Here is a 25,521-nt window from a genome sequence, read left to right as displayed (position 1 = left end):
CAAGCAGCAAAAAGAAAAAAAAACAAACAAAAATGAAAACAAAACCCAACCCAAATCCAATGACACTAAAAGAAAACAACACTAACCAGAAAGAAAAGTACAAGGACTGTGTGGTGAACTTTAGGAGTGTTTTCCAGTCCAGTCTGTGGGGGCACTGAACCCTGACCACAAAGTCCACCTTTGGCATTCCCCGGGGACTTTGATGCTCCGTTTTCTTACTCTTCCGCTGCACTCTCTTAGTGTCATGCATCGAAGTGGCAGGATCAGTTCGGGCGCAGTTCCCACACTGTGTGTCCAGTGTTGTCCCCTCTAAGGCTATGGGTCTTTGAGGGACGTTTCTCATCGTGGGGCTGCCCATGTGGTCTTCTCTGTGGATTGGCTTCTCTGATTGGGAACATCATCCTCAAGGTGTATTGGGCCAGGATGTGCTCCATTCTCCCCTCCTCCCCCTTGTTCTGCCCTGTGTTCTCTGATCAGATATGTCCCTCTCCGCGAGCTGCAGATCCGGTGCCATCCTGTGAAATACAATCTTTTGGGGCTGCAAGGATGTGGGGGTGGGGGGGTGGGTATCAGCTCAGATATTTTGAGAGTCCAGGAGATATTGACTGCTCGATGGGCACAGTTCTGTGGGGCACCGTGCTCTTGGTCCAGACGCTGGTTGTGAATATGACTTTGTTGTTAACCAGTTGTGTGTCTCTGGGTCAACTCCCGTGTGTTTTTGAGTGAGTTTTCTAATCTGCAAAGTAAATGTACAGGATTATCCAGACTCCCATGTCAGCAAGTTATCGAGAGGGGTTAATCAGAGACTGTTTCATATAGTGTGTACCTGCGCGCCGCATTCTAGACCTGCGATGGCAATTATGAGCTCAGGATAGAGATGGTGTCCAGCAGGTAACATACGTGGCTCCATATTGAAACAGGAAGCCCACTGTGGAGATTTGGTCCTTCCGTTGATGGCCACCGGCCACCTAGTCTTCTCCTGCTATAACTGCTTCACTGGCTCAGCAGCTGAGCCAGAAGCCAGTGATATCATAACCAGGTGGCTAACTGGGCCAAAGGGCTGATAGGTATTTGTTATTTTGTTGTCTTGGGAAACCCACCTACCCTCCATGCAAACCTTCTGGTGTGAGTTATCTGTGGAAGGAATCATAGGCTCACAGTAATTCACATCTTTCTTCTTGAAAATGTGCCCATATTCCTTTCTGAACCTGACAAGGTGGCCCCTGTGTCCACCAAGAAATTTACTGCCTGGCCTCCTACTTGGAGAGTTAGCCTGGGCTTTTGGCGGCGAAGTGAAACAGAGCCCTGACCCCTTCATTGAGCTTCTTCAAGCATTATTGTCTCTTGCTTGGGTCTTTCTACGTGCAGATGAGGCCCATCCACTCTAGTGGAGGGTCGTGCACCTCTCCTGGGGTTTTCAAGGCACTGATTTTTCCAGTGTCCTTCTTTCCTGCAGTAGGCACATTGGTCCTTCCCCATGGCTTGGCGGTGCCCACAGGTTAGTCTCTCCGTGAGTGGGCCATGCTCTCCTTTTCCTGAGTCTCTGGGGTATCTCATGTCAATTACGATTATTTTAGCTAGCTTCTTTGTCTCTGTCGTGCTAGGGTCATCTCTGTTGTTATACACTCAATGAGCCACTTGTACCAAATCGCTAAGATTTTTCCCTTCAAACCCTTCCCACTTCTTTGTCATGTCTGAGGCAGACTGACTGAGTAATAAAGGCAATACTTATTGCCCTCCTGTTTTCAGTGCCTCCGGGCCGTTAGGGGTATAAAGCCCGTAGGCTTCCCTCAGCCACTCTAGAAAGGCAGGCGGATATTCTCTTATAGGAACCTGAAAATTCTCACTGACCTTAGATAAATTCATAGGTTTCCTAGCTCTTCTGCAGAGGGTCATGTAAGAGCAATGGTTGATACCTGGTAAAGTCCTCTGGGCCTTGCTAGGAATTGAGATCCCACATTGTTGGTGTAGTGGCCAAAAGAGTTTCTCTCAAGTGGGGAGTGCCCGCTCGCTGACCATCAGGTTCACTGACTGCTTACTGGGCCTCTGTCTGGAAGGGCTACCCTCCTCCGTTGTGAACAGCACCTGGAGAAGTTGTTGGCAAGCATTCCAGGTGGGCTGATGAGTATGGAAGTCATACCAGTACTAGTGTGTGTGGGGGGCTGCTTGTTAGGGGTGGGGGTGAGTTTGGGGGGCCGGTGGGGGAGGGAGTGACTCAATAAGGGCCTGTTAGAAGTTTTCTATTTCTGGACCCTAGAAACCTTATAGGGCGGGGGTTGAAAGAAAGGGTTTGAAGCCAGCTCTCCCACTCCCAGAGTTCTCCTGCAAAATGGGATAAAGCCGATTAGGGGAGAGTGATGGGGAGGGGAGGGGAGGGGAGGGGTGAGGGAGGGGAGGGGTGGGGGAGGGTGATGGGGAGGGATGGCCTCCACCTATGTGGTTTTGGGAACTTGGACCGTTTGTTTTTCCGGTCCTTCCATGTTTCCTGAAACCTTGGAAACAAGGGCCCTTTCTTTGCGGGAGGGAGTAAGTCTTTTATATTTGCAGGCTTCTTAGTGGCAATGTCAGCCCACACTTGAAGTAACGGGATCAGATCGGGATATCCTGGTTCCCTTTAACCATAACTATGAACTCTTAGTAACAGGGGATGGGAAAACTAGTCTTGCGTGGGTCAATCAGGGACTCCTTCTGCCCCATCACTTTTAAACAAATTGTAGAGTCTCCAAGCTTTTGGGTTGAAACCACATCCTCTTGGTGAATGCCGAGAGCAGGGGTCCTCAAACTACAACCTGTGGGCCACATGCAGACAGCCGAGGACGTTGATCCTTTCTGCCGGGTGTATGTGCCCCATTTATTTTTTTTTTGAACTTCAAATCAAGATGTGCAGTGTGCACATGAATTTGTTCGTAATATTTGTTTTTTTAAACTATAGTCTTTCCTTCAAAAGGCCCGAGGGATAGTGAATTGGCCCCCTGGGTAAACAGTTTAAGGACCCCTGCCCTAAGGTATCCTGGACTTAGGGGTTATTAATCTCCCAGCCCTGAAACATCCCTGAACATTCTACCCGTTGTAGGAGGCACCATGGGAATTTGGACCCCGGGTAATTTACAAGCCTTTACTCCAATTGAACCCAAGAAAATTCAAAATGACTTAGGCAGTTACTCTATTTTGGTCACTTTTGACTCGTCCTGCACTAGCCCATTATTTCCATTTAACTCTATAACGCGAAGCATGATGTTTTCATAACATTAAAAATGTATATATTAATACATATATATATTTATAACTATGAAAGTCCACAACAAAAAGAAAATTTTTTCCAAAAATTAAAATTGAAGCGTTATAGGGTTAAAAAGAAGGATGGGTCTTATCAGCGGGTCCAAGACCTTAGCATCATAAATGAATCAGTGATCCGACTGCACCTAGTAGTGCCCAAACCTGTGCCCTCCTAGGGGAAAGTGTGAATGCTTTTATCCCTCTTCCTGTACTTCCAATGAACAAACACACATGTCTGGTAATCCTAAGATTATTTTTGTTTCCTGTGACACTCACCTAATTTCAAGGCCACTGCCACCTCACAAGCTTAGCCTTGTCGTAGTCAAACTGTTCACCTTTTAGACCGTTTGTTTTTCTCAGAAGTTATCGGGTGATTAAAGCTTCTGAACCAAGTGTGCCAGGTCCACGACTACCATCTCCTGGACCACCTCAACCTTATCCATCCTGGATAAAGTTGCCCTCAATGGACAACCCCTCCCAGCAGTGTAGGAAGGGTATGGACCCAAAGCCCCACCTCGCCCCTTTTGCCAGCAGGAAGCAGCTAGAGATGTCGTCGCCCAGTACCCCCAAAGATTTGGGTCCATATCTCTTCAGGTGGGCAAATGTTAGGTAGCTATCCTAGGGGCTGGGGCATCCGTTATGCATGGCCATAGGGCCAAGATTAGAGCTCAGTTAGGAGAGGCACTCTGTGTATGCTCAGAGGTCCAGGTTTTTGGCCATGAAGGGGAGGTACACCTGGGTGGGTCCTGTACCTGGAGTGACTAACCTAGGACATGTAAATTCAATTCAGCCACTGGGGTCGGCCAGACATGCCCACCACGCCTCCCTAACGCTCATAAACCTCACTTGAGTGACAGACCAGGCTTCTGCGTGATTTCTCTCTCACTCAGGAAGGCTCTTTGGAGTCAGCAGGTCTGCACATAAGTGGCTCATGGATACTGTTCAGATGCATGGCTTTCTGCTTTCAAGGGTTTTTGTCTCAGCTGGCTGGAAAGGAGGAGGTAGTACGTCTGGATCAGAGAGTATCCATGTCCACAAGCGAGGCTGCTCATTCCACAGTCCTGGAAGTGCTTTATGAAAACCCTGTGCTTTGCAATGTCACTCCTTGTAGATTAGAGTGGGAGGAGCTGGGACCAAAGTATGCTGCCTCTTACTCCCAGTTGCAGGTTTCTGGATGCTGATTGTATCTCTTACAGCATCAGTTAGTGGGCTTGTTGTCTGCCTCAGGCTTTGTTCACGGAGATCCTCCAGCTAGTTGGTGGTGTGTGCACATGGGCAGAGGCTTCCTGCCAATACCCCATGAGTAGTAGAGCTCCCATGGTGTGGACTCCATGAAAGCCGTGCCCCAGACATCACGCTTACAAAGGAGGGTGGGCCCTGCAGGACAGACGACCATTCCCCCTGTGGAAAGCCTCAGAGGCAAACCTCCCTGACTGACCAGCTGCTGGGGCTGTGTGCCCTAAGCTTCATGCCTGACTCAGGAATAGACACAGGGTGAGGCGACTCCAGTAGATGTTTTGACTGGTCTAATCCAGCCTGAGATCATCCTTGCATGAGCCCTCTGCACAGATTTTTTTTTATGATCTTTTCATTAGTGGCTCCTACAACACTAACCACCATCCATATATACATCAGCTGTTTGAAGCACATCTGTACATTAATTGCCCTCATTATTCTCAAAATCTCCACTCTCCACCCAAGCCCCTGGCCTCAGCTCCTCATTTTTTCCCCCTCAATGCCCGCCATCCATCCCTCATCAATCCTTGGAAATGGACTAATTCTTTTGTCATATCTTCACCCACCTTTCTTTTGAGGTCAATGAAGATCCTTGTAATCGGTTCCCACTTTCCATCCTGCCCTTCCTCCACCCTCCCAGTATCTCCACTCATAACATTGGTCCTAAAGAGCCCATCCACCCTGGATTCTCCGTGTTTGAAATTCCTATCGGTACTAGAATACTTCTCTAGTTTGGCCAGATTAGTATGGTAGAATTGGGTTCATGATATTGGGGCAAGAGGAAGCATTAAGAACTAGAGGAAAGTTGTGTTTCATCTATGCTGTCTCATACCCTGTATTCTTTAATCTCCTCTCTGAGATCCTTCTGTAAGGGGATATCCAGTGCGCTGCAAATAGGTTTTGGGTCTATACCCGGCAGTGCCCTCTCATTCTCCATGATAAGATTTTTTTGTTCTCATGATGCCTGTTGCCTTATCCCTTTGAAACTTTGTGATCACACAGGCTGGTATGCTTCCTCCATGTGGGCGCTGTTGCTTCTGAGCCAGATGGCTGCTTCTTTACCTTCAAGCCTTTAAGACCCCACACGCTATATCATTTGGTAGCTGGACACCATCGGCTTTCTTCACCACATCTGCTTATTAAGCCGCTTTGTGGTCAGTGATCGTGTAGGGAAGGTGAGCATCGTAGAATGCCAATTTAATAGAACAGTGTTCTTGCAATAAGGGAGTCCTTGAGCGGAGGCCCTATGTCCATCTGCTACCTTAATACTAAATCTATAAACATATGGACATAGATCTATTTCCCGATGCCCCTTTGTAAGTATATGTACATGCCTTTATTTAGACGTCTATAAGGGGACTTGCTGCCCTACTCACTCTTCTAAACACTTTTGTTTTCCTCTTGTGCCCACTGCCATGCTCAGTCTTCCTTTGGGTTTCAATAATTACTCTTGGTTACATTACCCTTGATCATGCCCTTCCAGGCCTCCTACATCCCCCTCACCACCGATTTCCATCACTTGTTGTTCCCTTGTCTCTGGGTTTCTTGACACCATTTCCTTTCCTCCCACCGTGCTCACTCCCATGCCCAATGGAAAGGGCCAGTCACATGTTTACTCCTCCAGATTGTTCATCCAGCCTCTCTTAATTAGACAGACCTGTAAAGGTAATAACATGCACAAAAAAAGACTGAGCAAAAGCAAGCAGCAAAAAGAAAAAAAAAACAAAGAAAAATGGAAACAAAACCCAACCAAAATCCAATGACACTAAAGGAAAACAACACTAACCAAGAAAGAAAAGAACAAGGACTGTGTGGTGAACTTTAGGAGTGTTTTCCAGTCCTGTCTGTTGGGGCACCGAGCCCTGACCACAAAGTCCACCTTTGGCATTCCCCGGGGACTTTGATGCTCCGTTTTCTTTCTCTTCTGCTGCACTCTCTTAGTGTCATGCCTCGATGTGGCAGGATCAGTTCGGGCGCAGTTCCCACATTGTGTGTCCAGTGTTGTCCCCTCTAGGGCTATGGGTCTTTGAGGGACGTTTCTCATCGTGGGGCTGCCCATGTGGTCTTCTCTGTGGACTGGCTTCTCTGATTGGGAACATCATCCTCAAGGTGTATTGGGCCAGGATGTGCTCCATTCTCCCCTCCTCCCCCTTGTTCTGCCCTGTGTTCTCTGATCAGATATGTCCCTCTCCGCGAGCTGCAGATCCGGTGCCATCCTATGAAATACAATCTTTGGGGGCTGCAAGGAGGTGGGGGGGGGGTGGGTGTCAGCTCAGATCTTTTGAGAGTCCAGGAGATATTGACTGCTCGATGGGCACAGATCTTTGAGGCACCGGGCTCTTGGTCCAGACGCTGGTTGTGAATATGATTTTGTTGTTAACCAATTGTGTGTCTCTGGGCCAAATCCTGTGTGTTTTTGAGTGAGTTTTCTCATCTGGAAAGTAAATGTACTGGATTATCCAGATTCCCATGTCAGCAAGTCATCGAGAGGGGTTAATCAGAGACTGTTTCATATAGTGTGTACCTGCGCGCTGCATTCTAGACCTGGGGTGGCAATTATGAGCTCAGGAAAGAGATGGTGTCCCGCAGGTGACATACGTGGCTCCATATTGAAACAGGAAGCCCACTGTGGAGATTTGTTCCTTCCGTTGATGGCCACCGGCCACCTAGTCTTCTCCTGCTATAACTGCTTCACTGGCTCAGCAGCTGAGCCAGGAGCCAGTGCCATCATAACCAGGTGGCTAACTGGGACAAAGGGCAGATAGATATTTGTTATCTTGTTGTCTTGTGAAGCCCACCTAACATCCATGCAAACTTTCTGGTTTGAGTTATCTGTGAAAGGAATCATAGGCTCACAGTAATTCACATTTTTTTTTCTTTGAAAATGTGCCCGTATTCCTTTCTGAACCTAAGAAGGTGGCCCCTCTGTCCACCAAGAAATTTACTGGCTGGCCTACTACATGGAGAGTTAGCCTGGGCTCATGGTGGCGAAGGGAAAAAGAGCTCTGACCCCTTCATTCAGCTTCTTCAAGCATTATTGTCTCTTGCTTGGGTCTTTCTAGGTGCAGATGAGACCCGTCCACTCTAGTGGAGGGTCGTGCACCTTTCCTGGTTTTTTCAAGGCACTGATTTTTCCAGTGTCCTTCTTTCCTGCAGTAGCCACATTGATCCTTCCCCATGGCTTGGCGGTGCCCACAAGTTAGTCTCTCCATGAGTGGGCCATGCTCTCCTTTTCCTGAGTCTCTGGGGTCTCTCATGGCAATTACTAGTATTTTAGCTAGTTTCTTTGTCTCTGTCGTGCTAGGGTCATCTCTGTTGTTATACACTCAATGAGCCACTTGAACCAAATCACTAAGATTTTTCCGTTCAAACCCTTCCAACTTCTTTTTCATGTCTGAGGCAGACTGACTGAGTAATAAAGGCAATACTTATTGCCCTCCGGTTCTCGGAGCCGTTAGGGGTATAAAGCCCTTAGTCTTACATCAGCTACTCTAGAAAGGCAGATGGAAATTCTCTTATAAGAGCCTGAAAATTCTCACTGTCCTTAGATACAGTCATAGGTTTCCTAGTTCTTCCGCAGAGGGTCGTGTAAGAGCAACGGGTGATACCTGGTAAAGCCCTCTGGGCCTTGCTAGGAATTGAGATCCCACATTGATCGTGTAGTGGCCAAAAGAGTTTCTCTCAAGTGGGGAGTGCCCGCTCGCTGACCACCAGGTTCACTGACTGCTTACTGGGCCTCTGTCTGGAAGGGCTACCCTTCCTCTGTGGTGAACAGCACCTGGAGAAGTTGCTGGCAATCATTCCAGGTTGACTGATGAGTATGGAAGACATACCAGTACTAGTTTGTGTGGGGGGCAGCTGGTTGGGGGTGGGGGTGAGGTTGGTGGGGGCGGTGGGGGAGGGAGTGACTCAATAAGGGCCTGTTAGAAGTTTTCTATTTCTGGACCCTAGAAAACTTATAGGGCGGGGTTGGAACCAAAGGGTCTGAAGCCAGCTCTCCCACTCCCAGAGTTTTCCTGCAAACTGGGATAAAGCCGATTAGGGGAGAGAAATCGGGAGGGGAGTGGAGGGGAAGGTGGGGGAGAGGGAGGTGGTGGGGGAGGGGTGTTGGAGGGATGGCCTCCACCTATGTGGCTTTGGGAACTTGGACCGTTTGTATTTCCGATCCTGACATGTTTCCTGAAACCTTGGAAACAAGGACCCTTTCTTTGAGGGAGGGAGTAAGTCTTTTATATTTGCAGGCTTCTTAGTGGCAATGTCAGCCCACACTTGAGTTAAAGGGATCAGATCGGGATGTCCTGGTTCCCCTTAACCATAACTATGAACTCTTAGTAATAGGGCATGGGAAAACTCGTCTTGCGTGGGTCAATCAGGGACTCCTTCTGCCCCATTACTTTTAAACAAATTGTAGTGTTTCCAAGCTATTGGGTTGAAACCACATCCTCTTGGTGACCGCCTAGAGCATGGGTCCTCAAACTACAGCCTATGGGCCACATGCAGACAGCCGAGGACAATGATCCTTTCTGCCGGGTGTATGTGCCCCATTTATTTAATTTTGAACTTCAAATCAAGAAGTGCATGGTGCACATGAATTTTTTCATAATTTTTGTTGTTTTTTTTAACTATAGTCTGCTCCTCCAATAGCCTGAGGTACAGTAAACTGGCCCCCTGGGTAAACAGTTTCAGGACCCCTGCCCTAAGGTATCCTGGACTTAGGGGTTACTAATCTCCCAGCCCTGAAACATCCCTGAACATTCTACCTGTTGTAGGAGGCACCATGTGAATTTGGACCCCGGGTAATTTACAAGCTTTTACTCCAATTGATCCCAAGAAAATTCAAAATGACTTAGGCAGTTACTCTATTTTGGTCACTTTTGACTCCTCTTGTACTAGCCCATTATTTCCATTTAACTCTATAATGCGGAGCATGATGTTTTCATAACATTAAAAAATGTATATATTAATATATATATTTATAACTATGAAAGTCCACAACAAAAATAAAATAATTTTTTCCCAAAATTAAAATTGAAGTGTTATAGTTTTTAAAATAATGATGGGTCTTATCAGCGGGTCCAAGACCTTAGCATCATAAATGAATCAGTGATCCCACTGCACCTAGTAGTGGCCAAACCTGTGCCCTCCTAGGGGAAAGTGTGAATGCTTTTATCCCTCTTCCTGTACTTCCAATGAACAAACACACATGTCTGGTAATCCTAAGATTTTTTTTGTTTCCTGTGACACTCACCTAATTTCAAGGCCACTGCCACCTCACAAGCATAGCCTTGTCGAAGTCAAACTGTTCACTTTTAGTCCATTTGTTTTTCCCAGAAGTTATCGGGTGACTAAAGCTTCTGAACCATGTGTTCCATGTCCACGACCACCATCTCCTGGACCACCTCAACCTTATCCATCCGGGATAAAGTTGCCCTCAATGAACAACCCCTCCCAGCAGTGTAGGAAGGGTATGAACCCAAAGCCCCACTTCGCCCCAATTGCCAGCAGGAAGTAGCTAGTGATGTCGTCTCCCAGTACCCCAAAGATTTGGGTCCATATGTCTTCAGGGGGGCAAATGTTAGGTAGCTATCCTAGGGACTGGGGCATCCGTTATGCATGCCCATAGGGCCAAGATAAGAGCCCAGTTAGGAGAGGCACCCTGTGCATGCTCAGAGGTCCAGGCTTCTGGCCATGAAGGGGAGGTACACCTGGGTGGGTCCTGTTCCTGGAGTGACCAACCTAGGCCATGTAAATTCAATTCAGCCACTGGGGTCGGCTGGACTTGCCCACAACGCCTCCCTAACGCTCATAAAACTCACTTGAGTGACAGACCAGGCATCTGTGTGATTTCTCTCTCACTCAGGAAGGCTCTTTGGAGGCAGCAGGGCTGCACATGAGTGGCTGGTGGATACTGTTCAAATGCATGGCTTTCTGCTTGCAAGGGTTTTTGTCTCAGCTGACTGGAAGGGAGGAGGTAGTACGTCTGGATCACAGAGTATCCATGTCCACAAATGAGGTTGCTCATTCCACAGTCCTGGCAGTGCTTTATGAATACCCTCTGCTTTGCAATGTCACTCCTTGTAGATTAGAGTGGGAGGGGCTGGGACCAAAGTATGCTGCCTCTTACTCCGACTTGCAGGTTTCTGGATGCTGATTGTATCTCTTACAGCATCAGTTAGTGGGCTTGTTGTCTGCCTCAGGCTTTGTTCACGGAGATCCTCCAGCTAGTTGGTGGTGTGTGCGCCTGAGCAGAGTCTTCCTTTAAATCCCCCATGAGTCGTAGTCTTCCCATGGTGTGGACTCTATGAAAGCCGTGCCCCAGACATCACACTTACAAAGGAGGGTGGGCCCTGCAGGACAGAGGACCATTCCCCCTGTGGAATGGCCTCAGAGACCCACCTCCCTCACTGGCCAGCTGCTGGGGCTGTGGGCCCTAAGCTTCATGCCTGACTCAGGAATAGACACAGGGTGAGGAGACTCCAGTAGTTGTTTTGACTGGTCTAATACAGCCTGAGATCATCATTGCATGAGCCCTCTGCCCAGATTATTTTTGTTTCTTTTATGATCCTTTTATGAAGGGTTCCTACAACACTAACCACAATCAATAAATACATCAGTTGTTTGAAGCACATCTGTACATTAATTGCCCTCATTATTCTCAAAATATCCACTCTCCACCCAAGCCCCTGGCCTCAGCTCCTCATTTTTCCCCCCTCAATGCCCGCCACCCATCCCTCATCAATCCTTGGAATTGTATTAATTCTTTTGTCATATCTTCACCCACCTTTCTTTTGAGGTCAGTGAAGATCCTTGTAATCAGTTCCCACTTTCCATCCTGCCCTTCCTCCACCCTCCCACTATCTCCACTCATAACACTGGTCCTAAAGCGCCCTTCCACCCTGGATTCCCCATGTTTGAAACTCCTATGTGTACTAGAATACCTTCCCTAGTTTGGCCAGATTTGTATGGTAGAACTGGGATCATGATAGTGGGGCAAGAGGAAGCATTAAGAACTAGAGGAAAGTTGTGTTTCATCTTTGCTGTCTCACACCCTGTATTCTTTAATCTCCTTTGTGAGATCCTTCTGTAAGTGGATGTGTGTGCACTGCAAATAAGTTTTGGGTCAATACCCGGCATTCCCCTCTCATTCTCCATGATAAGGTTTTTTTTATTCTCATGATGCCTGTTGCCTTATCCTTTTGAAACTTTCTGATCATACAGGCTGGTATGCTTCCTCCATGTGGGCTTTGTTGCTTCTGAGCCAGATGGCTGCTTCTTTACCTTCAAGCCTTTAAGACCACACACGCTATATTTTTAGGTAGCTGGACACCATCGGCTTTCTTCACCGCATTTGCTTATTAAGCCGCTTTGTGGTCAGTGATCGTGTAGGGAAGGTGAGCATCATAGAATGCCAATTTAATTGAAGAGTGTTCTTGCAATGAGGGAGTCCATGAGCGGAGGCCTATGTCCTTCTGCTACCTTAATACTAAATCTATAAACATATGGACATAGATCTATTTCCCCATGCCCCTTTGTAAATATATGTACATACTTTTATTTAGACGTCTATAACTGGCCCTTGCTTCCCAGCTCACTCTTCTATACCCTTTGATTTTCCTCTTGTGCCCACTGTCATGCTCAGTCTTCCTTTGTGTTTCAGTAATTCCTCTTGGTTTCATTACCCTTGATCACGCCCTACCAGGCCTCCTACATCCCCTTCACCACCGATTTCCATCACTTGTTGTTCCCTTGTCTCTGGGTTTCTTGACACTACTTCCTTTCCCCCCCACCGTGCTCACTCCCATGCCCAATGGAAAGGTCCGGTCACATGTTTACTCCTCCAGATTCTTCATCCAGCCTCTCTTAATTAGACAGACCTGTGAAGGTAATAACATGCACAAAACAAGACTGATCAAAACCAAGCAGCAAAAAGAAAAAAAAAAACAAAGAAAAATGAAAACAAAACCCAACCAAAATCCAATGACACTAGAAGAAAAAAACACTAACCAAGAAAGAAAAGTACAAGGACTGTGTGGTGAACTTTAGGAGTGTTTTCCAGTCCAGTCTGTTGGGGCACCGAGCCCTGACCACAAAGTCCACCTTTGGCATTCCCCGGGGACTTTGATGCTCCGTTTCCTTTCTCTTCTGCTGCACTCTCTTAGTGTCATGCCTCGATGTGGCAGGATCAGTTCGGGCGCAGTTCCCACATTGTGTGTCCAGTGTTGTCCCCTCTAGGGCTATGGGTCTTTGAGGGACGTTTCTCATCGTGGGGCTGCCCATGTGGTCTTCTCTGTGGACTGGCTTCTCTGATTGGGAACATCATCCTCAAGGTGTATTGGGCCAGGATGTGCTCCATTCTCCCCTCCTCCCCCTTGTTCTGCCCTGTGTTCTCTGATCAGATATGTCCCTCTCCGCGAGCTGCAGATCCGGTGCCATCCTGTGAAATACAATCTTTTGGGGCTGCAAGGATGTGGGGGTGGGGGGGGGGGTATCAGCTCAGATCTTTTGAGAGTCCAGGAGATATTGACTGCTCGATGGGCACAGTTCTGTGGGGCACCGTGCTCTTGGTCCAGACGCTGGTTGTGAATATGACTTTGTTGTTAACCAGTTGTGTGTCTCTGGGTCAACTCCCGTGTGTTTTTGAGTGAGTTTTCTAATCTGCAAAGTACATGTACAGGATTATCCAGACTCCCATGTCAGCAAGTTATCGAGAGGGGTTAATCAGAGACTGTTTCATATAGTGTGTACCTGCGCGCCGCATTCTAGACCTGCGATGGCAATTATGAGCTCAGGATAGAGATGGTGTCCAGCAGGTAACATACGTGGCTCCACATTGAAACAGGAAGCCCACTGTGGAGATTTGGTCCTTCCGTTGATGGCCACCGGCCACCTAGTCTTCTCCTGCTATAACTGCTTCACTGGCTCAGCAGCTGAGCCAGAAGCCAGTGATATCATAACCAGGTGGCTAACTGGGCCAAAGGGCTGATAGATATTTGTTATTTTGTTGTCTTGGGAAACCCACCTACCCTCCATGCAAACCTTCTGGTGTGAGTTATCTGTGGAAGGAATCATAGGCTCACAGTAATTCACATCTTTCTTCTTGAAAATGTGCCCATATTCCTTTCTGAACCTGACAAGGTGGCCCCTGTGTCCACCAAGAAATTTACTGCCTGGCCTCCTACTTGGAGAGTTAGCCTGGGCTTTTGGCGGCGAAGTGAAACAGAGCCCTGACCCCTTCATTGAGCTTCTTCAAGCATTATTGTCTCTTGCTTGGGTCTTTCTACGTGCAGATGAGGCCCATCCACTCTAGTGGAGGGTCGTGCACCTCTCCTGGGGTTTTCAAGGCACTGATTTTTCCAGTGTCCTTCTTTCCTGCAGTAGGCACATTGGTCCTTCCCCATGGCTTGGCGGTGCCCACAGGTTAGTCTCTCCGTGAGTGGGCCATGCTCTCCTTTTCCTGAGTCTCTGGGGTATCTCATGGCAATTACGATTATTTTAGCTAGCTTCTTTGTCTCTGTCGTGCTAGGGTCATCTCTGTTGTTATACACTCAATGAGCCACTTGTACCAAATCGCTAAGATTTTTCCCTTCAAACCCTTCCCACTTCTTTGTCATGTCTGAGGCAGACTGACTGAGTAATAAAGGCAATACTTATTGCCCTCCTGTTTTCAGTGCCTCCGGGCCGTTAGGGGTATAAAGCCCGTAGGCTTCCCTCAGCCACTCTAGAAAGGCAGGCGGATATTCTCTTATAGGAACCTGAAAATTCTCACTGACCTTAGATAAATTCATAGGTTTCCTAGCTCTTCTGCAGAGGGTCATGTAAGAGCAATGGTTGATACCTGGTAAAGTCCTCTGGGCCTTGCTAGGAATTGAGATCCCACATTGTTGGTGCAGTGGCCAAAAGAGTTTCTCTCAAGTGGGGAGTGCCCACTCGCTGACCATCAGGTTCACTGATTGCTTACTGGGCCTCTGTCTGGAAGGGCTACCCTCCTCCGTTGTGAACAGCACCTGGAGAAGTTGTTGGCAAGCATTCCAGGTGGGCTGATGAGTATGGAAGTCATACCAGTACTAGTGTGTGTGGGGGGCTGCTTGTTAGGGGTGGGGGTGAGTTTGGGGGGCCGGTGGGGGAGGGAGTGACTCAATAAGGGCCTGTTAGAAGTTTTCTATTTCTGGACCCTAGAAACCTTATAGGGCGGGGGTTGAAAGAAAGGGTTTGAAGCCAGCTCTCCCACTCCCAGAGTTCTCCTGCAAAATGGGATAAAGACGATTAGGGGAGAGTGATGGGGAGGGGAGGGGAGGGGAGGGGTGGGGGAGTGATGGGGGAGGGGAGGGGTGAGGGAGGGGAGGGGTGGGGGAGGGTGATGGGGAGGGATGGCCTCCACCTATGTGGTTTTGGGAACTTGGACCGTTTGTTTTTCCGGTCCTTCCATGTTTCCTGACACCTTGGAAACAAGGGCCCTTTCTTTGCGGGAGGGAGTAAGTCTTTTATATTTGCAGGCTTCTTAGTGGCAATGTCAGCCCACACTTGAAGTAACGGGATCAGATCGGGATATCCTGGTTCCCTTTAACCATAACTATGAACTCTTAGTAATAGAGGGTGGGAAAACTAGTCTTGCGTGGGTCAATCAGGGACTCCTTCTGCCCCATCACTTTTAAACAAATTGTAGAGTCTCCAAGCTTTTGGGTTGAAACCACATCCTCTTGGTGAATGCCGAGAGCAGGGGTCCTCAAACTACAACCTGTGGGCCACATGCAGACAGCCGAGGACGTTGATCCTTTCTGCCGGGTGTATGTGCCCCATTTATTTTTTTTTTGAACTTCAAATCAAGATGTGCAGTGTGCACATGAATTTGTTCGTAATATTTGTTTTTTTAAACTATAGTCTTTCCTTCAAAAGGCCTGAGGGATAGTGAACTGGCCCCCTGGGTAAACAGTTTAAGGACCCCTGCCCTAAGGTATCCTGGACTTAGGGGTTATTAATCTCCCAGCCCTGAAACATCCCTGAACATTCTACCCGTTGTAGGAGGCACCATGGGAATTTGGACCCCGGGTAATTTACAAGCCTTTACTCCAATTGAACCCAAGAAAATTCAAAATGGCTTAGGCAGTTACTCTATTTTGGTCACATTTGACTCGTCCTGCACTAGCCCATTATTTCCATTTAACTCTATAACGCGAAGCATGATGTTTTCATAACATTAAAAAATGTATATATTAATACATTTATATATATATTTATAACTATGAAAGTCCACAACAAAAAGAAAATTTTTTCCCAAAATTAAAATTGAAGCGTTATAGGGTTAAAAAGAAGGATGGGTCTTATTAGCGGGTCCAAGACCTTAGCATCATAAATGAATCAGTGATCCGACTGCACCTAGTAGTGCCCAAACCTGTGCCCTCCTAGGGGAAAGTGTGAATGCTTTTATCCCTCTTCCTGTACTTCCAATGAACAAACACACATGTCTGGTAATCCTAAGATTATTTTTGTTTCCTGTGACACTCACCTAATTTCAAGGCCACTGCCACCTCACAAGCTTAGCCTTGTCGTAGTCAAACTGTTCACCTTTTAGACCGTTTGTTTTTCTCAGAAGTTATCGGGTGATTAAAGCTTCTGAACCAAGTGTGCCAGGTCCACGACTACCATCTCCTGGACCACCTCAACCTTATCCATCCTGGATAAAGTTGCCCTCAATGGACAACCCCTCCCAGCAGTGTAGGAAGGGTATGGACCCAAAGCCCAACCTCGCCCCTTTTGCCAGCAGGAAGCAGCTAGAGATGTCGTCGCCCAGTACCCCAAAGATTTGGGTCCATATCTCTTCAGGGGGGCAAATGTTTGGTAGCTATGCTAGGGACTGGGGCATCCGTTATGCATGCCCATAGGGCCAAGATAAGAGCCCAGTTAGGAGAGGCACCCTGTGCATGCTCAGAGGTCCAGATTTCTGGCCATGAAGGGGAGGTCACCTGGGTGGTTCCTGTACCTGGATTGACCAATCTAGGCCATGTAAATTCAATTCAGCCACTGGGGTCGGCCAGACTTGCCCACCACGCCTCCCTAACGCTCATAAAACTCTCTTGGGTGCAGACCAGGCTTCTGCATGATTTCTCTCTCACTCAGGAAGGCTCTTTGGAGGCAGCTGTGCTGCACATGAGTGGCTGGTGGATACTGTTCAGATGCATGGCTTTCTGCTTGCAAGGGTTTTTGTCTCAGCTGACTGTAAGGGAGGAGGTAGTACGTCTGGATCACAGAGTATCCATGTCCACAAACGAGGCTGCTCATTCCACAGTCCTGGAAGTGCTTTATGAAAACCCTCTGCTTTGCAATGTCACTCCTTGTAGATTAGAGTGGGAGGGGCTGGGACCAAGGTATGCTGCCTCTTACTCCCAGTTGCAGGTTTCTGGATGCTGATTGTAGCTCTTACAGCATCAGTTAGTGGGCTTGTTGTCTGCCTCAGGCTTTCTTTGTTCACGGAGATCCTCCAGCTAGTTGGTGGTGTGTGCGCATGAGCAGAGGCTTCCTGCCAATTGTGAATATGATTTTGTTGTTAACCAATTGTGTGTCTCTGGGCCAAATCCTGTGTGTTTTTGTGTGAGTTTTCTCATCTGGAAAGTAAATGTACTGGATTATCCAGACTCCCATGTCAGCAAGTCATCGAGAGGGGTTAATCAGAGACTGTTTCATATAGTGTGTACCTGCGCGCTGCATTCTAGACCTTGGGTGGCAATTATGAGCTCAGGAAAGAGATGGTGTCCCGCAGGTGACATACGTGGCTCCATATTGAAACAGGAAGCCCACTTGGAGATTTGGTCCTTCCGTTGATGGCCACCGGCCACCTAGTCTTCTCCTGCTATAACTGCTTCACTGGCTCAGCAGCTGAGCCAGGAGCCAGTGCCATCATAACCAGGTGGCTAACTGGGACAAAGGGCAGATAGATATTTGTTATCTTGTTGTCTTGTGAAGCCCACCTAACATCCATGCAAACTTTCTGGTTTGAGTTATCTGTGAAAGGAATCATAGGCTCACAGTAATTCACATTTTTTTTCTTTGAAAATGTGCCCGTATTCCTTTCTGAACCTAAGAAGGTGGCCCCTCTGTCCACCAAGGAATTTACTGGCTGGCCTCCTACATGGAGAGTTAAGGTGGCGAAGGGAAAAAGAGCTCTGACTCCTTCATTCAGCTTCTTCAAGCATTATTGTCTCTTGCTTGGGTCTTTCTAGGTGCAGATGAGACCCGTCCACTCTACTGGAGGGTCGTGCACCTTTCCTGGGGTTTTCAAGGCACTGATTTTTCCAGTGTCCTTCTTTCCTGCAGTAGGCACATTGATCCTTCCCCGTGGCTTGGCGGTGCCCACAGGTTAGTCTCTCCATGAGTGGGCCATGCTCTCCTTTTCCTGAGTCTCTGGGGTCTCTCATGGCAATTACTAGTATTTTAGCTAGTTTCTTTGTCTCTGTCGTGCTAGGGTCATCTCTGTTGTTATACACTCAATGAGCCACTTGAACCAAATCACTAAGATTTTTCCGTTCAAACCCTTCCAACTTCTTTTTCATGTCTGAGGCAGACTGACTGAGTAATAAAGGCAATACTTATTGCCCTCCGGTTCTCGGAGCCGTTAGGGGTATAAAGCCCGTAGTCTTACATCAACTACTCTAGAAAGGCAGGCGGACATTCTCTTATAAGAGCCTGAAAATTCTCACTGACCTTAGATACAGTCATAGGTTTCCTAGTTCTTCCAACAGAGGGTCGTTTAAGAGCAACGGGTGATACCTGGTAAAGCCCTCTGGGCCTTGCTAGGAATTGAGATCCCACATTGATCGTATAGTGGCCAAAAGAGTTTCTCTCAAGTGGGGAGTGCCCACTCGCTGACCACCAGGTTCACTGACTGCTTACTGGGCCTCTGTCTGGAAGGGCTACCCTTCCTCCGTGGTGAACAGCACCTGGAGAAGTTGCTGGCAATTATACAGGTGGGCTGATGAGTATGGAAATCATACCAGTACTAGTGTGTGTAGGGGGCAGCTGGTTGGGGGTGGGGGTGACGTTGGTGGGGGCGGTGGGGGAGGGAGTGACTCAATAAGGGCCTGTTAGAAGTTTTCTATTTCTGGACCCTAGAAAACTTATAGGGCGGGGTTGGAACCAAAGGGTCTGAAGCCAGCTCTCCCACTCCCAGAGTTTTCCTGCAAACTGGGATAAAGCCGATTAGGGGAGAGAGATCGGGAGGGGAGGGGAGGGGAAGGTGGGGGAGAGGGAGGTGGTGGGGGAGGGGGTGTTGGAGGGATGGCCTCCACCTATGTGGTTTTGGGAACTTGGACCGTTTGTTTTTCCGGTCCTGCCATGTTTCGTGAAACCTTGGAAACAAGGACCCTTTCTTTGAGGGAGGGAGTAAGTCTTATATTTGCAGGCTTCTTCGTGGCAATGTCAGCCCACACTTGAATTAAAGGGATCAAATCGGGATGTCCTGGTTCCCCTTAACCAAAACTATGAACTCTTAGTAATAGGGGATGGGAAAACTAGTCTTGCGTGGGTCAATCAGCGACTCCTTCTGCCCCATTACTTTTAAACAAATTGTAGTGTCTCCAAGCTATTGGGTTGAAACCACATCCTCTTGGTGACCGCCTAGAGCATGGGTCCTCAAACTACAGCCTATGGGCCACATGCAGACAGCGGAGGACATTGAGCCTTTTTGCCGGGTGTTTGTGCCCCATTTATTTTTTTTTTTTTGAACTTCAAATCAAGATGTGCATGGTGCACATGAATTTTTTCATAATTTTTGTTGTTTTTTTAACTATAGTTTGCCCCTCCAATAGCCTGAGGTACAGTAAACTGGCCCCCTGGGTAAACAGTTTCAGGACCCCTGCCCTAAGGTATCCTGGACATAGGGGTTACTAATCTCCCAGCCCTGAAACATCCCTGAACATTCTACCTGTTGTAGGAGGCACCATGTGAATTTGGACCCCAGGTAATTTACAAGCCTTTACTCCAATTGATCCCAAGAAAATTCAAAATGACTTAGGCAGTTACTCTATTATGGTCACTTTTGACTCCTCCTGTACTAGCCCATTATTTCCATTTAACTCTATAATGCGGAGCATGATGTTTTCATAACATTAAAAAATGTATATATTCATATATATATTTGTAACTATGAAAGTCCACAACAAAAAGAAAATAATTTTTCCCAAAATTAAAATTGAAGTGTTATAGGGTTAAAAATAATGATGGGTCTTATCAGCGGGTCCAAGACCTTAGCATCATAAATGAATCAGTGATCCCACTGCACCTAGTAGTGGCCAAACCTGTGCCCTCCTAGGGGAAAGTGTGAATGCTTTTATCCCTCTTCCTGTACTTCCAATGAACAAACACACATGCCTGGTAATCCTAAGATTTTTTTGTTTCCTGTGACACTCACCTAATTTCAAGCTACTGCCACCTCACAAGCTTAGCCTTGTCGTAGTCAAACTGTTCACCTTTTTGACAGTTTGTTTTTCCCAGAAGTTATCGGGTGACTAAAACTTCCGAACCAAGTGTGCCAGGTCCACGACTACCATCTCCTGGACCACCTCAACCTTATCCATCCTGGATAAAGTTGCCCTCAATGGACAACCCCTCCCAGCAGTGTAGGAAGGGTATGGACCCAAAGCCCCATCTCGCCCCTTTTTGCCAGCAGGAAGTAGCTAGAGATGTCGTCGCCCACTACCCCAATGTTTTGGGTCCATACCTCTTCAGGTGGGCAAATGTTAGGTAGCTATCCTAGGGGCTGGGGCATCCGTTATGCATGGCCATAGGGCCAAGATTAGAGCTCAGTTAGGAGAGGCACTCTGTGTATGCTCAGAGGTCCAGGTTTTTGGCCATGAAGGGGAGGTACACCTGGGTGGGTCCTGTACCTGGAGTGACTAACCTAGGACATGTAAATTCAATTCAGCCACTGGGGTCGGCCAGACATGCCCACCACGCCTCCCTAACGCTCATAAAACTCACTTGAGTGACAGACCAGGCTTCTGCGTGATTTCTCTCTCACTCAGGAAGGCTCTTTGGAGTCAGCAGGTCTGCACATAAGTGGCTCATGGATACTGTTCAGATGCATGGCTTTCTGCTTTCAAGGGTTTTTGTCTCAGCTGGCTGGAAGGGAGGAGGTAGTACGTCTGGATCAGAGAGTATCCATGTCCACAAGCGAGGCTGCTCATTCCACAGTCCTGGAAGTGCTTTATGAAAACCCTGTGCTTTGCAATGTCACTCCTTGTAGATTAGAGTGGGAGGAGCTGTGACCAAAGTATGCTGCCTCTTACTCCCAGTTGCAGGTTTCTGGATGCTGATTGTATCTCTTACAGCATCAGTTAGTGGGCTTGTTGTCTGCCTCAGGCTTTGTTCACGGAGATCCTCCAGCTAGTTGGTGGTGTGTGCACAAGGGCAGAGGCTTCCTGCCAATACCCCATGAGTAGTAGAGCTCCCATGGTGTGGACTCCATGAAAGCCGTGCCCCAGACATCACGCTTACAAAGGAGGGTGGGCCCTGCAGGACAGACGACCATTCCCCCTGTGGAAAGCCTCAGAGGCAAACCTCCCTGACTGGCCAGCTGCTGGGGCTGTGTGCCCTAAGCTTCATGCCTGACTCAGGAATAGACACAGGGTGAGGCGACTCCAGTAGATGTTTTGACTGGTCTAATCCAGCCTGAGATCATCCTTGCATGAGCCCTCTGCACAGATTTTTTTTTATGATCTTTTCATTAGTGGCTCCTACAACACTAACCACCATCCATATATACATCAGCTGTTTGAAGCACATCTGTACATTAATTGCCCTCATTATTCTCAAAATCTCCACTCTCCACCCAAGCCCCTGGCCTCAGCTCCTCATTTTTTCCCCCCAATGCCCGCCATCCATCCCTCATCAATACTTGGAAATGGACTAATTCTTTTGTCATATCTTCACCCACCTTTCTTTTGAGGTCAATGAAGATCCTTGTAATCGGTTCCCACTTTCCATCCTGCCCTTCCTCCACCCTCCCAATATCTCCACTCATAACATTGGTCCTAAAGAGCCCATCCACCCTGGATTCTCCGTGTTTGAAATTCCTATTGGTACTAGAATACTTCTCTAGTTTGGCCAGATTAGTATGGTAGAATTGGGTTCATGATATTGGGGCAAGAGGAAGCATTAAGAACTAGAGGAAAGTTGTGTTTCATCTATGCTGTCTCATACCCTGTATTCTTTAATCTCCTCTCTGAGATCCTTCTGTAAGGGGATATCCAGTGCGCTGCAAATAGGTTTTGGGTCTATACCCGGCAGTGCCCTCTCATTCTCCATGATAAGATTTTTTTGTTCTCATGATGCCTGTTGCCTTATCCCTTTGAAACTTTGTGATCACACAGGCTGGTATGCTTCCTCCATGTGGGCGCTGTTGCTTCTGAGCCAGATGGCTGCTTCTTTACCTTCAAGCCTTTAAGACCCCACACGCTATATCATTTGGTAGCTGGACACCATCGGCTTTCTTCACCACATCTGCTTATTAAGCCGCTTTGTGGTCAGTGATCGTGTAGGGAAGGTGAGCATCGTAGAATGCCAATTTAATAGAACAGTGTTCTTGCAATAAGGGAGTCCTTGAGCGGAGGCCCTATGTCCATCTGCTACCTTAATACTAAATCTATAAACATATGGACATAGATCTATTTCCCGATGCCCCTTTGTAAGTATATGTACATGCCTTTATTTAGACGTCTATAAGGGGACTTGCTGCCCTACTCACTCTTCTAAACACTTTTGTTTTCCTCTTGTGCCCACTGCCATGCTCAGTCTTCCTTTGGGTTTCAATAATTACTCTTGGTTACATTACCCTTGATCATGCCCTTCCAGGCCTCCTACATCCCCCTCACCACCGATTTCCATCACTTGTTGTTCCCTTGTCTCTGGGTTTCTTGACACCATTTCCTTTCCTCCCACCGTGCTCACTCCCATGCCCAATGGAAAGGGCCAGTCACATGTTTACTCCTCCAGATTGTTCATCCAGCCTCTCTTAATTAGACAGACCTGTAAAGGTAATAACATGCACAAAAAAAGACTGAGCAAAAGCAAGCAGCAAAAAGAAAAAAAAACAAAGAAAAATGGAAACAAAACCCAACCAAAATCCAATGACACTAAAGGAAAACAACACTAACCAAGAAAGAAAAGAACAAGGACTGTGTGGTGAACTTTAGGAGTGTTTTCCAGTCCTGTCTGTTGGGGCACCGAGCCCTGACCACAAAGTCCACCTTTGGCATTCCCCGGGGACTTTGATGCTCCGTTTTCTTTCTCTTCTGCTGCACTCTCTTAGTGTCATGCCTCGATGTGGCAGGATCAGTTCGGGCGCAGTTCCCACATTGTGTGTCCAGTGTTGTCCCCTCTAGGGCTATGGGTCTTTGAGGGACGTTTCTCATCGTGGGGCTGCCCATGTGGTCTTCTCTGTGGACTGGCTTCTCTGATTGGGAACATCATCCTCAAGGTGTATTGGGCCAGGATGTGCTCCATTCTCCCCTCCTCCCCCTTGTTCTGCCCTGTGTTCTCTGATCAGATATGTCCCTCTCCGCGAGCTGCAGATCCGGTGCCATCCTATGAAATACAATCTTTGGGGGCTGCAAGGAGGTGGGGGGGGGTGGGTGTCAGCTCAGATCTTTTGAGAGTCCAGGAGATATTGACTGCTCGATGGGCACAGATCTTTGAGGCACCGGGCTCTTGGTCCAGACGCTGGTTGTGAATATGATTTTGTTGTTAACCAATTGTGTGTCTCTGGGCCAAATCCTGTGTGTTTTTGAGTGAGTTTTCTCATCTGGAAAGTAAATGTACTGGATTATCCAGATTCCCATGTCAGCAAGTCATCGAGAGGGGTTAATCAGAGACTGGTTCATATAGTGTGTACCTGCGCGCTGCATTCTAGACCTGGGGTGGCAATTATGAGCTCAGGAAAGAGATGGTGTCCCGCAGGTGACATACGTGGCTCCATATTGAAACAGGAAGCCCACTGTGGAGATTTGTTCCTTCCGTTGATGGCCACCGGCCACCTAGTCTTCTCCTGCTATAACTGCTTCACTGGCTCAGCAGCTGAGCCAGGAGCCAGTGCCATCATAACCAGGTGGCTAACTGGGACAAAGGGCAGATAGATATTTGTTATCTTGTTGTCTTGTGAAGCCCACCTAACATCCATGCAAACTTTCTGGTTTGAGTTATCTGTGAAAGGAATCATAGGCTCACAGTAATTCACATTTTTTTTTTCTTTGAAAATGTGCCCGTATTCCTTTCTGAACCTAAGAAGGTGGCCCCTCTGTCCACCAAGAAATTTACTGGCTGGCCTCCTACATGGAGAGTTAGCCTGGGCTCATGGTGGCGAAGGGAAAAAGAGCTCTGACCCCTTCATTCAGCTTCTTCAAGCATTATTGTCTCTTGCTTGGGTCTTTCTAGGTGCAGATGAGACCCGTCCACTCTAGTGGAGGGTCGTGCACCTTTCCTGGTTTTTTCAAGGCACTGATTTTTCCAGTGTCCTTCTTTCCTGCAGTAGGCACATTGGTCCTTCCCCATGGCTTGGCGGTGCCCACAGGTTAGTCTCTCCATGAGTGGGCCATGCTCTCCTTTTCCTGAGTCTCTGGGGTCTCTCATGGCAATTACTAGTATTTTAGCTAGTTTCTTTGTCTCTGTCGTGCTAGGGTCATCTCTGTTGTTATACACTCAATGAGCCACTTGAACCAAATCACTAAGATTTTTCCGTTCAAACCCTTCCAACTTCTTTTTCATGTCTGAGGCAGACTGACTGAGTAATAAAGGCAATACTTATTGCCCTCCGGTTCTCGGAGCCGTTAGGGGTATAAAGCCCTTAGTCTTACATCAGCTACTCTAGAAAGGCAGATGGAAATTCTCTTATAAGAGCCTGAAAATTCTCACTGACCTTAGATACAGTCATAGGTTTCCTAGTTCTTCCGCAGAGGGTCGTGTAAGAGCAACGGGTGATACCTGGTAAAGCCCTCTGGGCCTTGCTAGGAATTGAGATCCCACATTGATCGTGTAGTGGCCAAAAGAGTTTCTCTCAAGTGGGGAGTGCCCGCTCGCTGACCACCAGGTTCACTGACTGCTTACTGGGCCTCTGTCTGGAAGGGCTACCCTTCCTCTGTGGTGAACAGCACCTGGAGAAGTTGCTGGCAATCATTCCAGGTTGACTGATGAGTATGGAAGACATACCAGTACTAGTTTGTGTGGGGGGCAGCTGGTTGGGGGTGGGGGTGAGGTTGGTGGGGGCGGTGGGGGAGGGAGTGACTCAATAAGGGCCTGTTAGAAGTTTTCTATTTCTGGACCCTAGAAAACTTATAGGGCGGGGTTGGAACCAAAGGGTCTGAAGCCAGCTCTCCCACTCCCAGAGTTTTCCTGCAAACTGGGATAAAGCCGATTAGGGGAGAGAAATCGGGAGGGGAGTGGAGGGGAAGGTGGGGGAGAGGGAGGTGGTGGGGGAGGGGGTGTTGGAGGGATGGCCTCCACCTATGTGGCTTTGGGAACTTGGACCGTTTGTATTTCCGATCCTGACATGTTTCCTGAAACCTTGGAAACAAGGACCCTTTCTTTGAGGGAGGGAGTAAGTCTTTTATATTTGCAGGCTTCTTAGTGGCAATGTCAGCCCACACTTGAGTTAAAGGGATCAGATCGGGATGTCCTGGTTCCCCTTAACCATAACTATGAACTCTTAGTAATAGGGCATGGGAAAACTCGTCTTGCGTGGGTCAATCAGGGACTCCTTCTGCCCCATTACTTTTAAACAAATTGTAGTGTTTCCAAGCTATTGGGTTGAAACCACATCCTCTTGGTGACCGCCTAGAGCATGGGTCCTCAAACTACAGCCTATGGGCCACATGCAGACAGCCGAGGACAATGATCCTTTCTGCCGGGTGTATGTGTCCCATTTATTTAATTTTGAACTTCAAATCAAGAAGTGCATGGTGCACATGAATTTTTTCATAATTTTTGTTGTTTTTTTTAACTATAGTCTGCTCCTCCAATAGCCTGAGG

Source organism: Tenrec ecaudatus (genome assembly GCF_050624435.1).
Source record: "Tenrec ecaudatus isolate mTenEca1 chromosome 2 unlocalized genomic scaffold, mTenEca1.hap1 SUPER_2_unloc_14, whole genome shotgun sequence".
In the NCBI taxonomy this organism is placed as follows: Eukaryota; Metazoa; Chordata; class Mammalia; order Afrosoricida; family Tenrecidae; genus Tenrec; species Tenrec ecaudatus.
The sequence above is the reverse complement of the archived record's forward strand: the minus strand, read 5'-3'. Positions refer to the sequence as shown.